General features: G+C 37.6%; 1 protein-coding gene and 1 long non-coding RNA gene across 2 annotated transcripts in view; one reads left to right on the forward strand and one right to left on the reverse strand.

The window, feature by feature from the left end:
- The window catches only part of LOC137632683 (uncharacterized), a 67,166-nt gene extending 59,497 nt beyond the window's left edge, over positions 1 to 7,669 (forward strand). Inside the window, exons 2-3 of the long non-coding RNA XR_011042083.1 lie at positions 2,829 to 2,996; positions 4,072 to 7,669. This is a non-coding gene — a long non-coding RNA (uncharacterized lncRNA). The remainder of the gene's footprint in view (positions 1 to 2,828; positions 2,997 to 4,071) is intronic.
- Positions 1 to 17,093, reverse strand: part of LOC137632440 (zinc finger protein 845-like) — a 399,727-nt gene that overhangs the window by 249,051 nt on the left and 133,583 nt on the right. The window lies entirely within an intron of this gene.

The raw sequence follows: 17,093 nt of genomic DNA on the forward strand, positions 1-17,093 counted from the left end.
CCCGTTTATCTGACTGCCGCAACTCTGGTCCTATTTACAAAAGATAAGCGAACTATTGTTTTTGTGCATATTTTTATTGCCTTGTCCAGTGTCGAACTGGATAGTCATTTGAAATAATAAGAAAATGCCTTAATATTAGATATTTTGTTTTAGGTTACTTGGTAAGAGTTTAGAAATTCGCACGAGACAATTTATTGTTATTATTATTACTAGCTAAGCTACAACCCTAGTTGGAAAAGCAAGATGCTATAAGACTAAGGCTCCAACAGGGAAAAATAGCTCGGCGAGGAAAGGAAATAAGGAAATAATTAAACGATATAAGAAGTAATGAAAACTTAAAATGAAATATTTTAAAAGCATTACCAACAGTAAAACAGATATTTTAATATATATAAACTATAAAAGGACGTATGTAATCCTGTTCATCAGACAAAATCTTATCACCATACCCCTGGAGCAAGGGGTCGTGGTGGCATAAGGCTGGCTTGATCTAAGGACCCAATCCAACAAATTTATAAACATTTCCTATATGTTCTATCAACACTATCCGTAGACTTACAGTAAGTGGCTATGTTGAAATGACCGTTCCTGTGGTTTAAACTTATCATTTATTTGTGATTATCACAGACCATATCTTTATAAAAATGACACTTATCTCAGATGATCGGTTATCTTGACTCGTGTGGAAATATCCCATCTATAGATAATGTTAAAAGGCTTCTAATAGAGTTTGCGTCCAGCTGGATTCCAAACTTCACTTGATCAACACCTGAATCAAAGTGAACTGCCTTACTGTATATGGAAGAATTTCCTAGAAAAAAACATATAGATTAAACAAAGAAAATTCTGATCCTGTTCTTGTTGGGAATCCGGAGTACCTATGAAAATTCAAATCTTGTGTTTCTGTAGAATATAGCTCTTTCACATAGTCCTTTGTTACAAGAGATGGTGATATAACTGTTCCTCTGAGAGAAGAGATAGTTGGATTGCATGCAAGGATTTGTAAGAAATCAAGGAATTTTCATATTCTCAGGTTTATATATATATATATATATATATACATATATATATATGTATATATGTATATATATACAGTATATATATATATATATATATACAGTATATATATATATATATATACAGTATATATATATATATATATATACAGTATATATATATATATATATATACAGTATATATATATATATATATATATATATATATATTATATATAGATGCGTCTACGTGCGCGTTCCGTTGCATATATATATATATACACACATATATATATATATATATACACATACATACATACGCACACACACATACACATACATGATTATGTGTGTGCGTGTCATTTCAAGATTTTGAGTCCATACGTCTCTCATATTTCGACACTGCAACGGAACATTTAAGTAGAGAACGAAAAAAACAAATAATTGCTTCTCCTACTGCAAATGCTCCCTCTATGTTAATACTCGAATTTCCATCCCCAAGTCAAAACTTAGGTGATCAAAGAAGCTGCCGCTGAGATCAAGAGGAAATCAGAGACGATGACAGACGTCTATAATTGACCAGAGTGATCTTCGGGGAGAAAATCCTACGAATCAATGAGCTTTGGCCATCAGGAAAAAAGTATTGAATAGATAGTTTGTGTGAAAGATGATATCCAGGAAGAGCTGGGAATTTTGATTTATGGCTAATGAGAAAATGTTGTCTTTGAAAATCTTTTAATGAGTTTTGAGAACCAGGAAGTTTATTTAATGAGGAACTTTTAATGAAATGATTGCTATACCTGAAAGGAATATGAGATTATGGAGCTATTTTGGTAGACTTAATGAAAGTACCATAATTTTGAGAATGACTCTTTGCAAGATTACTGATTAATTCCTGTTTATGTGGTTATATTGAATAAATTCTACAGTAATAGTTTTCAAATACTTGTTCATGTTCGGCGTGCTTGTTTAACAGTTAACCACTTTTTATACCAGTATTTTTGGAATAAATCACTGGTGATTTAATGATCTACTTCAGTTAAAATATAGTTAATAGAGTTTCAATAAAATACGGTGTTTTAAATCTGTTCATCTAACCTGGTTTTTAATGGTATAGAGTAAAGATTCTATGAAATGCATTATGTGCGTCGTATTGAATAATGCCTTTCTCTTTCTTTTTAATGAATCTCTTTAGTATGAGAATGATTTAGCAGTGTAGTATAAAGATATGTAATATATACATTACATTATCTTGAATAAAGTACTTTACGTCCTGATTTTTATATGATACAGTACAATAATTTTTTTTTTACTATTCCGGATTATTCCATGAATTAGTTTCGATAGTCTTGCAAACTACATTGCAGTTTGTTACGTTATTTATAAAAAGAACCTAGGACAATAGTATGCAGGTGATATATTTCTGTCAAGTTTTTGCTTCCCTGCAATGTGGAATTAATATTGCTTTAGTTGGAATTAATGTTGCTTTAGTAGGGATAAGAAACAGTTTAGTAAAGTCACTGGGTTATGATGTTGGCCTATACTAAGTATCTTATCTTGCACTTTGTCCCCACTCTATGAATGGCTCTGTAAAGGCAAGGTTGTAGCCTACCATTGTTCCTCTATTACGGGAAGGATACTTTTTCTAGACTTCAACTTTTAGACAAAATTGTTTGCAGTGGCCTCTTTAATTTTACTCGTTATTATGATTTAGATTTTTACTTGCTATTATGATTTAGCGTTTTAGACATTCGCCGGAAGATGACTTGTTCAGCCCTCCTCCAGAAGCTTCATTTGAGTAGGTAACAGCTCTCCCGCCCTCCTCCCCTCTAGAGACCACCTATGGTATTGCTATAAGGCTTGGAAGAACTGAGTGGCTGGGTGTAGTTCCACCTGTGGTACCGCTAGGGCGCTGTTGTACACCTGCCATATCTACGATAGTGCGAGATTTTGAATTTCTGCCACGGCGTCAGGAGACTTCAGCTCTTATATAACCAGCGGGTAAGTAGGCTATATTCAAAAATTTATTTTATTATGAAAATATCCTTTTGGCAAAGAATCAGCCATCTGCTAGTCTGTTGAAGATTGTACATTCGCAACCATTGCACAGCATTACACAATACGGACAATCTGCTATGTGAAGCGAGAGCCATTCATCACCATTTCATAATGCCATGCTATTTCGTATACTGATTAGAAAGAAAGTAAGGTTCCAGAATACTGCATCAGTTTGGTCTTGTCAGGCTATGTACCATGTTAAAGTATTGTTTTAGAATTTACGTCTGAAGAAATTTAAGTACTTTCATATTTAAGTCTTCATTTGCTGAATTTCATTTGTGGGAATGCTTTGTATAAATGTTTTTACCCCATATGACTTATTCTTGGCAAGTTATCTTCAGATAGAAATGTAGTAGAGTCAGTATCTCCCACCTCCTCTTAACTCATCCTTCATTCAAGTTCAAGAGATGGGATCTGCTAAGTTATTAGATGCATGAATCTTGGAGGAGCTGCCAGTCAATACTCATACTTCTGTAAAAACTCTTGTTTTATTCCATGATGTTTTCCACTCTATAAAGCAACCCATAGAATTTCCTGACTCACGAGCTCCTCTATTATGATGTTCCTAAGAGGTCTCCTGTATCCATCAGCCATATAAAGACAAAATATGACACTACATTGTTAAACCTTCCACTTAGATTGTGGATAGAACATTTTCTTAGCGATACTGCCACTGAAACTCAAGTACAGTACACTTATTTCCCTTTTTTTTTTCTTAGACTCATTTTGAGGAATTTTGCATATAAACCCATGAGGCTAAAGAAGGTAGTTAGATAGTATTGGTGGATATAGGAGACATCTAAAGATTTTTTTTTTTTTTTTTACAATGAATGTTGGTTTTATTTGACTGGCTTTGTATGAAAAAATTCTATGTTTTATATATAGAAAAGTTTAAAAGGTTTGCTTGTATCATATGTCACACAGGTTGGAGTTAAGGTAGAATATATTTCGACATACCATATTTAAATAAAAACATCAAAATGACGATCTTTCTACTAACCTAAGTATCTATTTTCAGCAGTTGGCCAGTTCCTGTTAGTAAGAAGCAATGATTGGAAGAAAGACAGGAACAGAAATGAACATCTGTGGCATAGAAGGACCCAAGTCTACAACGGAAAGTACCAATTGAAACAGGCCTATAAAGCTGTAGCAGACATGAGAATCAACTCTTCAATTAGTAATAAGGAGTTGGGTCATCTTTCTTGTTATCATTATATGAAATCTCAATCACAGTATATCTACAATAATTGTTATGCCAATTATCTTCACAGTTATTCTGGAGTGTTCTTCTTTTTTCAGTTTTTCCTGCTATTTTCAAGCTTAAAGACTTCCAATGTCTCTCTACTTATTTTATTTAACAAAACTTCAATATTATTCATGAAAGGCTTAAAGGAGTAGTTCCTCCTGATAAAAGGGTTAAGGTCCATATATTGTAAAGAGGATTTTTCATACACATCTGGTTGTTATAAGGTAAACTTAAAGGGACTTAAGGAGGGAGGAATTGCACTTAAGGTAGTGCTTCAGAGGTAGGAAATCTCAGTCTGGATCAATTATTTAGAAGAATATGAGGAATGATTAATTATAGGGAAGCTATGTTAAAGGAGTAAATAGATTAGTTTGAAATAGTATCTATTGGACAAGAAAAGTCTGGCTTTCCAATTAGCCATATCTTGCCAGTACTGTCTAGTCAATTTTTAGAGGATAGGGTAAGGAAAACTTATCATATTTTAGCAGTCAACTGGTGTATAAGTATTGGAATCATAAATATGCTAGAGAACACACACAAACGAAAAAATAATTATTGAGTATTTTGGCTTTTATGTATCAAAATTACCACCCTGTTTCCTTCCTTTATTGTAACAATGACAAATATTCGGCTCGACTGAAAATTTCATATAAAGCCCCAGTATGAGAATGTCTCAAATATTTTAGTTAGACAAAATGAGAACCATTTAGGCAAATTTTTTGCTTTTTTATTTATTAAATAGGCTTACTTATTGAGCCAGAAACTAATCAATATACCAAGAAACATGGTGGAGCCGATCACTATAGCAATCTTTTATTTCCGGACACTAACACCAAAATTGCCGCAAATATTTCTGAGGGATTCCTCTTTAAAAAAAAAAAAAAAAAAAGTCACCTGAGAGTTCTAAATGGATGTCATTGAAGTAGAAATATATGAACCACACTTAGCCCAATCATTAATTCAGTATCATTCAAGTCTTAGAAGATCTGCACACCATCCAGGTAACTACAAGTAATGTAAAGCCGTGTTACCTTTGGCTAGCCTCTCATGCTGTGACATATGTCAATTGAAGTGTGGCTGTCTAACTAAACATCACTGTTGAGATACATATGATATACAATAGAGAACGGATGCAGGGCTTATTACATAGCATTTGAAATACTTAAGTAACAATTTAAATACACTAGATAGTTATTCAGTTGATACTGGTCACAATTTTAAGCTTCACGCCAGCGGTACCATCCAGTGTGTCCTAGTTGTATGTTGACATAAGTTCTGTTTGTACAAGGAGGCAAGTAAATCTCTAGTCCCAACCAGGTGAAAAACGTATGATTTGGCACAAGTCTTTGTGATTTCATTGCAAAATACAACATTTCTGTATATCCAATGATATCTATATTGAAAAATAGCTATCTTCAAATTTTAGGTAGCCTAGGTAACGGTTTTATTAGAACAAACCCAAAGGAGTATTTTTGGCAATTTTGGTGATTGCTTCCAGAAAAGCAACTTTTTGGCAATTTTGGTGATTGCTTCCAGAAAAGCAACATCATCCAGTACATTTATTGTTAAAGTGGTGGGGATGTCCAAGGGAAGGAAGTCACTGTCTTAAACGTCTTTTTGTTGTTAGGCATCAAAAGCCTAATAAATAATCTCTCTCTCTCTCTCTCTCTCTCTCTCTCTCTCTCTCTCTCTCTCTCTCTCTCTCTCTCTCTCATATATATATATATCCATCCATTTTTGAATCAAGGTTATATTCATGATAAGAAAATTGTTTCTAAAGTTCTGATTTTTGGGAGCTTTCTCTCCCATCTTGTTATTAAATCTGTTTTCAAAACTGTATTAAATATGTCTTAGTAATTATAAAGTACAGTATATGGATTCTTTGTAATTTAAAGATTTCAGTAAATCTGGTCATATATATTCTAAATACTTGTAGCAGATTCTTGTCGTTCTCTTCAATCTTGTGAAAGGGCCTTTATGCCTCGATACATTAAAATGACATAATTTGTACTAAAAAGATAAAATATGTTGTCTGCTGGTTTTAAGCTTTGCATATTCTGTATGAAAATTGTGTAATTAACTGTCTTGTACTCTAGAATAGCGCCTCTATAGTCAAAAATAGTTGTAGCTAGAACCTTTTTACAACTTGATTTTATATATATAAAAAAAAAAGTCCTGTGAAAGGAATAGTAATTTGATAGTTCCTAGGAAGGATTAGTTTTCCAATGATAGTTTTAAGAGAAGGATCGCGTCAGTAAAGTAGTTTTAAATCTATGTGCAAGGAATATGTTTCAAAAAGGTTCTAATGTAAAACTTCAATATTGTTCTTGAAAGCTTAGGGGAGTAGTTAGCCTATTGAAAGGTAGATTAATATTTTGCGGAGAGGAAGCTCTCGATACATTTGGTTCTTGATAGGCAAACATAATGGGACTTAGGGAGGGAGGAATTGCACCTGAGGCTGTGCTTCAGGGGTAAGAAATCTATCATTTTGTGATCAATTATTTATTAAAAGAGTAGGAATATTTAATTATAGGGAAGCTCAAAGAAAAATTAGTTATTTCATTAAATACTGTGACGAATGCCTGTGAGAACACTTTTAAAGGTGTAGTTTCAAGATTAGCCCTTGTGAAATAACATTGATAGATTAGCCCCAGCGTGTAGCGTTTTCAGTTTAAATTTAAATTGTAAAAGAAATGTATGTATCTTTCAAACATCAAAAGTGGCTATATTGATTTTTTTTTTCACATTAAGGTAGCAAACCAGATATCAAATGCTTAAAACCAGCATCTTTTTATAAATGAGTATTTCATGTGTTATTATTTACGATTTTATTATAGACATATATCAATTATTTAGGCTTGAGACAGAAGCAACTAGTATGATTTATAACTGTACATTGGTTGGAATGATTATTTCAGATATCTTGTTATAAATAATTGGCGCTACTTGGTGAGATCTATTACATTAGAAATATTGGTATGGACGAAAATCTTGAAGATATAAGAGCAAGGATCCTGAATGATAATTTATTGGAAAAAAAAAAAAGATGGTATAATTGCATATATCAAATAAGGGCCATCTATCTTTACTTATATATTGATACAATTAGCCCTTGGATGTCCATTTCTTGCTGTAAATTATCATTCAGGACCTTTGCTCTTTCATCTTCAAGTATTTTCGTCCATACCAATATTTCTTATGCAATAGATCTTACCAAGTAGCGCCAATTATTTAACAATATATCTGAAATAATCGTTCTATAATCTTGAAATATTTTGTATTCATTTATGCTGTTTGATTTAGCACATCATTTCTTATTCAAACATTGTAAAATCTTAAAAATTCTGGAATAAAATACATGTAAAAGTTTCATATTTGTTTATTTTAGTCATCCATCATATAATCAAAGCAAACCTGAAATGAAAAAGAAAACTAAACAGACACCTCAACAGAAAATGGAACTCAATTGGGTATTCTCCCTATATTAAACCTCATATGACAGAGTATTCTCCCTAAGCGGCCCCCTGCCCCTTCAAACACCAGAAAATGCCTTATTCCCCCACAAAAATGGGCCAAAAGGCTCATGAAATAATCCTCTCTCTTAACTAGCCACTTGTCCATTTTGGACTGTTATTGATCTCCCAAATACAGAGTTCGTTCACCTCCACTGACGGAATGAGAGCAGTAGTACCAGTGATTTATGAATATAAGTAAAAAGCCAAGATGGCCGAACTCTATCTCGGTAATTCATTTTAGACCAAAGTCCACTTCCTGATCCAGCTGTTTTTTAAGTAGGTTTTCTATTGACAGCTAAAGTCATGATAATGGTTTTATTAGTTTCATTAAAGTCCTCAAAAACCTCTTTGTCATGAAATTCAAAGCTATTAAGGTACTAAAGTGCACATAGATATGGACTTGAAGCTTCCAATTAACAATATGGCCAAAGAAAAACTTAGAAATTTGTTAAAAGACTTTTATTGCAGAAGATTGAATGTCAAACATAAGACAGGTTTCGGTATAATCACTTTAGTTATACAATTAAAATACATACACTCAAGTCAATGACATATCGATATCAAATTCATGAAACCCCATTTTCAGGAAGCTTTAAACGCTTTATGTTCAAAGAAAACTTAATGTTTGTCATGCATTAAGCTCATGATTCGACCAAGAATGGCTCCTAGGTGAGTCGCTCTTTATCCAACATGGCACAGAGAATGACAAACTATCCCGTTTTCTTTGTTTATCTGGACAGTCCGTTTTTTATGAACTGCATGTGCGTTTGAAGCTCAGCATTTGAGGTTACATATTTCATGATGGTGTAATCAAGTAGTGCTTTCTCTGAGATAAAATTAATAAAAAAAAAGGAGGAAAAGGAAAGCCCACCAAGGCCATCCCCTGTCCCACCTAGTAACCAGAAACTGAATGCAAAGTTCTCTTCTGAGGAAGCAATGTTACTAGGCCCTTGAATGCTTTCCTTTTCCTTCTTTTTTTTCAATATTTTATTAATAATTTTACATACAATGATATCAGGATTGTGATTTAAAGACTTCAGGAATAGTCTGAGATCTCCTGAAGTTTAATGGTAAAACATTTATATTATCATTAACATTACTATAAGGCAGATTATATCGGTTATAAAGTTATGTTAATTGTTTAATGAAACGTGAAATTAGACATTAAGACAAATTCATGAACATATCTAGAAAGGAAAACTAGTTATAACACCAAATGAAGTAAGAGTGTCATTTTCAGGCCTTTGTGCAATTTCAGAACGATCCATTACTACAGACACCTGAAGCTCACTCAAAAGCAGACAAGATTCACAAATGCCAAGTTGCCTCCCTGTCTCGCCCCATTTAATGCACATGATTGAGTCAGGTAAAAGAGAAGAGACGTGCAAGGCTACTGCCCTGACCATCCTTGCTACTCCTCCCAGCAGACAGTCAGATCGGACCGAAGTACGCATTCACCTTACACGTGGACACCTAAATCACTTTAGTTGTGTAATAGAGTTTTCAAATACTAACCCTTGAAAAGGCAACATTGGAAAAAAGGGTTTAACTTAAAACATTCCATGAAGCTAATGACACAATTCTAAACGAAATATAGAATTTTTAAATTCATGATTGAACAAAAATAATCTTATGGAAATGTCCTTTTTTATAGGCATTTAGATAATTTTGGGTAGATTGAGTTTTATTTCAATGTTAACATAATACCTAATAACAAACAGGCCTACAACCCTAACCCAAAATATATTCCTAGATATATGAAATGAATTCAACCTCAGCTTCATACATCCTCATCTTTTTCCCATAGTATTCTCTCGGCTCACAACCCATTAATACAATATATCTTGCTAAACTATCCTCTGCTCATAATCTCTTACCATAATATCCTAAAGCTCTATTCCCTAAGCTATCCTCTGCCCATAGTCAAAGGATTCTTTTTGGGGCATTTTAAGCAGGTCCTGTGTAACTCGACATACAAGGAAAAGTTAAGTTTGAAATAGTTATGGTCAAGCTAAGTTATTAATTATAATGTTTCGATACTTTCTTGATTTTTATCCTCAAAAGACTAAAATTAAGTTTAATAATCCCATTTTAGATTTGCGGGAATGAGCTCAGACACAAAAGACAGACGGAGATCATGTTCACGGGATACAATGATCTAGAATAATCTTGTCTCCACTGTAAATTGGCAAAATTTGAACAGATACTAAATGGCAAATATAATCCTAGAATTATTCAGGACACAAATGTCTCCGAGCTCATAAATACTTTTCAATATAGTTAAAAAATTACCAACAAAAGTAAATTTATCTTTAGATAATTAAAGACTTAATTATTACAAGTACCCATTAGTTCCCCGTCATAATGACATTGATCATAACAATTACATTACAGGGTTCTTAATTCAGAATAAAAAGCCACAAAAGTTTTCGTAATAGAGAAACACAGGACCAGCAATTATAACTTCTGTACAAGTTATTTTTTCTTATACTGATAAACTAATAAAGAGCGAGGCATCAAACTCAAATTTCTATGTACAAAAAAGACATATCATATTTCTGGTGACTTTATGAAGAAATTTTCCTCCCAAGATATTCAACAAATCACGAGATAACTCAAAACTCCAAATTCAAGAAGAAATACTCTTTAAAAATTTCTTTATCTCGATTCTTATAATTACAACTTTTATGTTAAAAATATAGCTGTTAGAAAATATGTATTATTTATGATCATACTGAAAACTTTAAGCTATTTTTTTATTCTTAATACATTTTCATGATTCTAAAACTCGGGGTATTTCAAAAATTTAAGTGATTTTTTTTACTCTCATTTTCAAAATTCTAACTACAGCTATTTCAAAAACTTAAGAGCAAATATTTCATATACTCTACTTACTGAAATTTGAGTTTGAATCTCGCTAATGAGCTGACTGACTAGCTGTTCTACTTCCTAAATGGGCAGAGGAAATTTATCTCCTGTTCACATAATTAAATAAAATTTCTTCAGAAGCAACGCTATATAAATTACAATTAAAAAACCACCCTCATTTTACATGGAAACCTGCAAACCTAAGTTGTACCCATTTAAAAAACTGCATTTGACATCTATTCAGTCTCACTTCTTAAAGGAAACACCGACATAAAAACTTACTTCCCTCGTCCACTACTGAAAATGAACTTTTGATCTAATTTCTCCTGAGGAATCTCAAATCAATCACCCAATACTAGATCAGCATTCCCTCATTTCCTGCAGTGGATTTCATTATACTTTCATAGCACTGAGTCCTAACATTCAATATTTGCAAACTCTCATTACAAATTAAACACTGATATCAAATATCTAAAGTTATTATCCATTAATATTTTTATAATACTGATGTGCAAGGAACATCCATCTTAGAGACTAAAAGTGGCTTTAAAAACAAATGAACTCGTTATTAAAAAAAAAAAGAAATAGAGAGGGATTCAAGCGATTAGCGTTCCTAGATTATACATAAGAATATAGCCCAATGCTGGGGTCTGTGAGGCCCTTCAATACCCAAGTACAACAGGGAGTCGGGGGGACCTTTGAGATATACTTTGAAGTAAAAGTTGTAAGAGCTTGGGAGGCAAGATGGAAGGAAGAGTGGAGACAGGAAACGAGGAGGTAAAGTTGAAGGGTCTAAAGAGACTGCAGGTACAGAAGGGACTGAAGGAATGCTGTGAAAAGAGAGAGAGAGAGAGAGAGAGAGAGAGAGAGAGAGAGAGAGAGAGAGAGAGAGAGAGAGAGAGAGAGAGAGAGAGAGAGAGATTAATAACACTAAGGTAGCTTGGTTTCACAGTATCCAGGACCTACTCTCGGTGGGTCCTGGCAGCATCCAATTGCTCACATTTCATATTTATTCGTTTTGTAACTTAATAATTTCTAGGCTAATCTTATAAGTTTATATCTCTTACTCAATATACTCTGGCCAAAGTAAGTTCTGGTGATCCCTTAAGGGCATACTAAGCTCAAAGATGTGGAGACAGAAATAATTACTTACTATGCCAGTAATTAAAACTTTAAAGAGACATAAAAACACATTACTGTTAATACTCTACTGCAACATTTTAAAGTGTATTTTCTTTCAATTCGAAAAATGTTATTTTCATTAGTAAAATAAATTTTTGAATATACTTACCCGATAATCATGTAGCTGTCAACTCCGTTGCCCGACAGAATTCTACGGAAGGGATACGCCAGCGATCGCTATACAAGAGGGGGGTGTACTCACAAGCGCCACCTGTGGCCAGGTACTGCAGTACTTCTTGTTGACACCACTTCAATTTTTCCTCGGTCCACTGGTTCTATGGGGAGGAAGGGTGGGTCAATTAAATCATGATTATCGGGTAAGTATATTCAAAAATTTATTTTACTAATGAAAATAACATTTTTCAATATTAAACTTACCCGATAATCATGTAGCTGATTCACACCCAGGGAGGTGGGTGAAAACCAGTGTACATGTATATCAAGAAGCTAAGTATCCCGTATTTCATATTATCAGTTATTCAAAATAACAATGAAATTACAAGTACCTGGTAAGGAAGTCGACTTGAGCCATTACTCTGCCTTAAATAAGTTCGTCTTCCTTACTGAGCGCAGCGTTCCTCTTAGGAGGCTGAACAACTCTAAGGTGCTGAAGTATCAAGGGCTGCAACCCATACTAAAGGACCTCATCACAACCTTTAACCTCGGCGCTTCTCAAGAAAGAATTGACCACCCGCCAAATCAACAAGGATGTGGAAGGCTTCTTAGCCGACCGTACAACCCATAAAAAGTATTCAAGAGAAAGGTTAAAAGGTTATGGGATTATGGGAATGTAGTGGCTGAGCCCTCGCCTACTACTGCATTCGTTGCTACGAATGGTCCCAGGGTGTAGCAGTACTCGTAAAGAGACTGGACATCTTTGAGATAGAATGATGCGAACACTGACTTGCTTCTCCAATAGGTTGCATCCATAACACTCTGCAGAGAATGGCTCTGTTTGAAGGCCACTGAAGTAGCCACAGCTCTCACTTCATGTGTCCTTACCTTCAGCAAAGCAAGGTCTTCTTCCTTCAGATGAGAATGTGCTTCTCTAATCAGAAGCCTGAATAGTAAGAAACTGAGTTCTTAGAACTTGGAAAAGAAGGTTTCTTGATAGCACACCATAAGGCTTCTGATTGTCCTCGTAAAGGTTAAGACCTTTTTAGATAGTACCTAAGAGCTCTAACTGGGCAAAGTACTCTCTCCAGTTCATTCCCCACCAAGTTGGACAGGCTTGGGATCTCGAACGACTTAGGCCAAGGACGTGAAGGAAGCTCGTTTAGCAAAGACCGAGCTGCAAGGAACATGTAGCCGTTTCAGATGTGAAAACAATGATCCTGCTGAAGGTGTGGATCTCACTTACTCTTTTAGCTGTTGTCAAGCACACGAGGAAAAGAGTTTTTAATGTGAGGTCCTAAAAAGAGGCTGATTGGAGAGGTTCAAATCTTGATGACATAAGGAACCTTAGGACCACGTCTAGATTCCAGCCTGGAGTGGACAACCGACGTTCCTTTGAGGTCTCAAAAGACCTAGGGAGGTCCTGTAGATCTTTGTTGGTGGAAAGATCCAAGCCTCTGTGGCGGAAAACCGCTGCCAACATACTTCTGTAACCCTTGATCGTAGGAGCTGAAAAGGATCTTACTTTCCTTAGATATAACAGGAAGTCAGCAATCTGGGTTACAGTGGTACTGGTTGAGGAAACTGCATTGGTCTTGTACCAGCTACGGAAGACTTCCCCTTGAGACTGATAGATTCTGAGAGTGGATGTTCTCCTTGCTTTGGCAATCGCTCTGGCTGCCTCCTTCGAAAAGCCCCTAGCTCTTGAGAGTCTTTCGAAAGTCTGAAGGCAGTCAGACGAAGAGCGTGGAGGTTTGGGTGTACCTTCTTTACGTGAGGTAGACGTAGAAGGTTCACTCCTAGAGGAAGAGTCCTGGGAATGTCGACCAGCCATTGCAGTACCTCTAAGAACCATTCTCTCGCGGGCCAGAGCGGAGCCAACCAACGTCAGCCGTGTCCCTTTGCGAGAGGAGAACTTCTGAAGTACCCTGTTGACAATCTTGAACGGTGGGAATGCATACAGGTCGAGATGGAACCAATCCAGCAGAAAAGCATCCACGTGAACTGCTGCTGGGTCTGGAATCGGAGAACAATACAACAGGAGTCTCTAGGTTATCGAGGTAGCGAACAGATCTATGGTTGGCTGACCCCACAGGGCCCAAAGTCTGCTGCAAACAATCTTGTGAAGGGTCCACTCTGTGGGGATGACCTGACCCTTCCGGCTGAGGTGGTCTGCCATGACATTCATACCGCCCTGAATGAACCTCGTTACCAGCGTGAGCTTTCGATCTTTAGACCAGATGAGGAGGTCCCTTGCGATCTAGAACAACTTCACGAAAGAGTCCCTCCCTGCTTGAAGATGTAAGCCAGGGCTGTGGTGTTGTCAGAGTCCACCTCCACCACTTTGTTAAGCTGGAGGGACTTGAAGTTTATCAAGGCCAGAAGAACCGCCAACAACTCCTTGCAATTGATGTGAAGTGTCCTTTGTTCCTGATTCCATGTTCCCGAGCATTCCTGTCCGTCCAAAGTCGCACCCCAGCCCGTGTCTGATGCGTCCGAGAGGAGAAGGCGGTCGGGTTTCTGAACAGCCAAAGATAGACTTCCTTGAGAAGAAAGCTGTTCTTACACCACGCGAGAGAAGACCTCCTCTCTTCGGAAACAGGAACTGAGACCGTCTCTAGCGTCATGTCCTTTATCCAGTGAGCAGCTAGATGATACTGAAGGGGGGGAGGTGGAGTCTCCCTAACACGATGAACAGGGCCAGCGATGAAAGTGTCCCTGTTAGACTCATCCACTACCTGACTGAGCATCGGTTCCTTCTCAGCATGCTCTGGATGCATTCTAGGGCTTGGAAGATCCTTGGGGCCGACGGAAAAGCCCGAAAAGCTCGACTCTGAAGATCCATACCCAGGGAGACAATGGTCTGGGATGGGACGAGCTGAGACTCCTCAAAATTGACCAGGAGGCCCAGTTCCTTGGTCAGATCCATAGTCCATCTGAGAATCTCCAGACAGCGACGACTTGTGGGAGCTCTTAAAAGCCAGTCGTCTGACGGAGCCGGACACAAGATCATGGTACTGCTGCACAGTCTGTGAACTGTCAACCATGGGGAAGCGAGGAAGTACAGTGACAACCCGAAGCTGTCTAGACTGTCTGGGTCGTACAGACAACTCCTTATCGGGTTGCTGAGGTTGCCGCACTGCGTCACAACAAGTCACTTCTGCTGGTTGTTGAACGTCTTCCCAGTGACACACTGACTCCGTAAACAAAAAAATCCTCTAACAAGGACTAAGCTTGGACTGCATGTCTTGCAACACAGCTCAAGGTCTATGGGAGCAGGTGTGGTAACAGACGGGGTTAGCGACTGAAGTGGAACCATTACCTTCCCTGGGAGCATGTTATGCTTAAATAAAAGTCCATAGGAGGCTACGCAGCTAAAGGCTCCTCTCCAAATGACAGAGTCCTCAAGGGAATATCAGAAGGAGGGAGAAAAGCACTTTCTCATCTACAGGGACCATATCCGAGAAAAGCTAAGTTCTCTCAGTGAGGGTTTCACTGGTGCAAAAGCAGCAGACTAGAAGGCAACGTTATGAAACTGCTTGACAGTCTAGTGAGTTGGCAACAACCAAAGATGTGTGACTGAGAAGCATGCGGTAAGGTATGCAGAGCATGTTGTATGCAGAGCATGCTGTATGCAGAGCATGCTGTATGCAGAGCATGCTGTATGTAGAGCATGCTGTAAGGTAAGCAGAGCGTGTTGCATGGCGTGTAACATTTCTCAGAAATTCCATGACCAGTGCTAGAGTGAGTAATATCGCATTACCGTCCATTGAAAGTGCACGTGCCGAGGGAATTGATTTAGACTGTTTTGTTGATGAATTTGATAGCCGGCATGATAATCGTAGAATTAAGCTACACTAAATGTACTATAATCTACTTCACCTCAGGAAAGGGAAACTCGCCCTGTTGGCAACACTGCATTACTTCATGCATGCTTGCATGGGGTTTAATATCAACATAATATTACCTTACATTCATAACTCATGATTCATTTTTGTTTAGAAGATATTTTTGCCATATTTTGCGATTTGTTAAAAATATATTGCAAGGAATACATATATATTTTTATATAAGTAATACAAATAACCTCCATTATCATAATGTTTGTGTAGGCATACATGTATATGATTACAAATGCAAGTTATGAAAGTAATGAGGTGTTATTATTGTCATTTGTTATTCCCAAGTTGAATGGGAAGAAGCTCAAGTTGAGGAAAAAATGGCAGATGCATGCGTTGAGGTGGCTGACTCATAGCATGAGGTTGCTGCCTCAAGAGTTGCGCTTGCTGTAAGGGTTGCGGATGCGCAGTAGCAGGTTCCTGAGGAACGAGTTAAGGTTCCTGAGGTGTGAGCTGCGAGAGTTGAGGTAGCTGCTGCGCAGAACGCAGTTCTTGTCTCGCGAGTTCAGGTTCCTGAGGTGCTAGCCTAAGGAGTTGAGACTCTTGCCTTGAGGAGGGTTTAGGTCGCTGCAGCGAGTGCTGAGGTGGCTGCCTCATTGATGGAAGAGGTTGTCGTACCTCAAGAGATTGTTGCCTCGCTGGTGGAACCGCAAGCGGAAGCGGAGGAAGTAAGGCATAAGACTCCTGCTCCCATTGCTGAGGTTGCCTTAAGGAAGGTTAAGGTTGCTGCACAACGCTGGTAACTGGCAACTCAGAACGCGGTAAGGTAGCCTGAGGAACCTCAACTTCGTACGCCTGGCAGACTGGACTGCGGTGAGGCGGAGCTCTCGCAGGAGGAGGCGGAGGTTGCTGCACACCGCTGGTAACTGGCAACTCAGAACGCGGTAAGGTAGCCTGAGGAACCTCAACTTCGTACGCCTGGCAGACTGGACTGCGGAGAGGCGGAGCGTTCGCAGGAGGAGGCGGAGGTTGCTGCACACCGCTGGTAACTGGCAACTCAGAACGCGGTAAGGTAGCCTGAGGAACCTCAACTTCGTACGCCTGGCAGACTGGACTGCGGTGAGGCGGAGCTCTCGCAGGAGGAGGCGGAGGTTGCTGCACACCGCTGGTAACTGGCAACTCAGAACGCGGTAAGGTAGCCTGAGGAACCTCAACTTCGTACGCCTGGCAGACTGGACTGCGGAGAGGCGGAGCGTTCGCAGGAGGAGGCGGAGGT

Source organism: Palaemon carinicauda, chromosome 41 (assembly GCF_036898095.1).
Source record: "Palaemon carinicauda isolate YSFRI2023 chromosome 41, ASM3689809v2, whole genome shotgun sequence".
Lineage (NCBI taxonomy): Eukaryota > Metazoa > Arthropoda > Malacostraca > Decapoda > Palaemonidae > Palaemon > Palaemon carinicauda.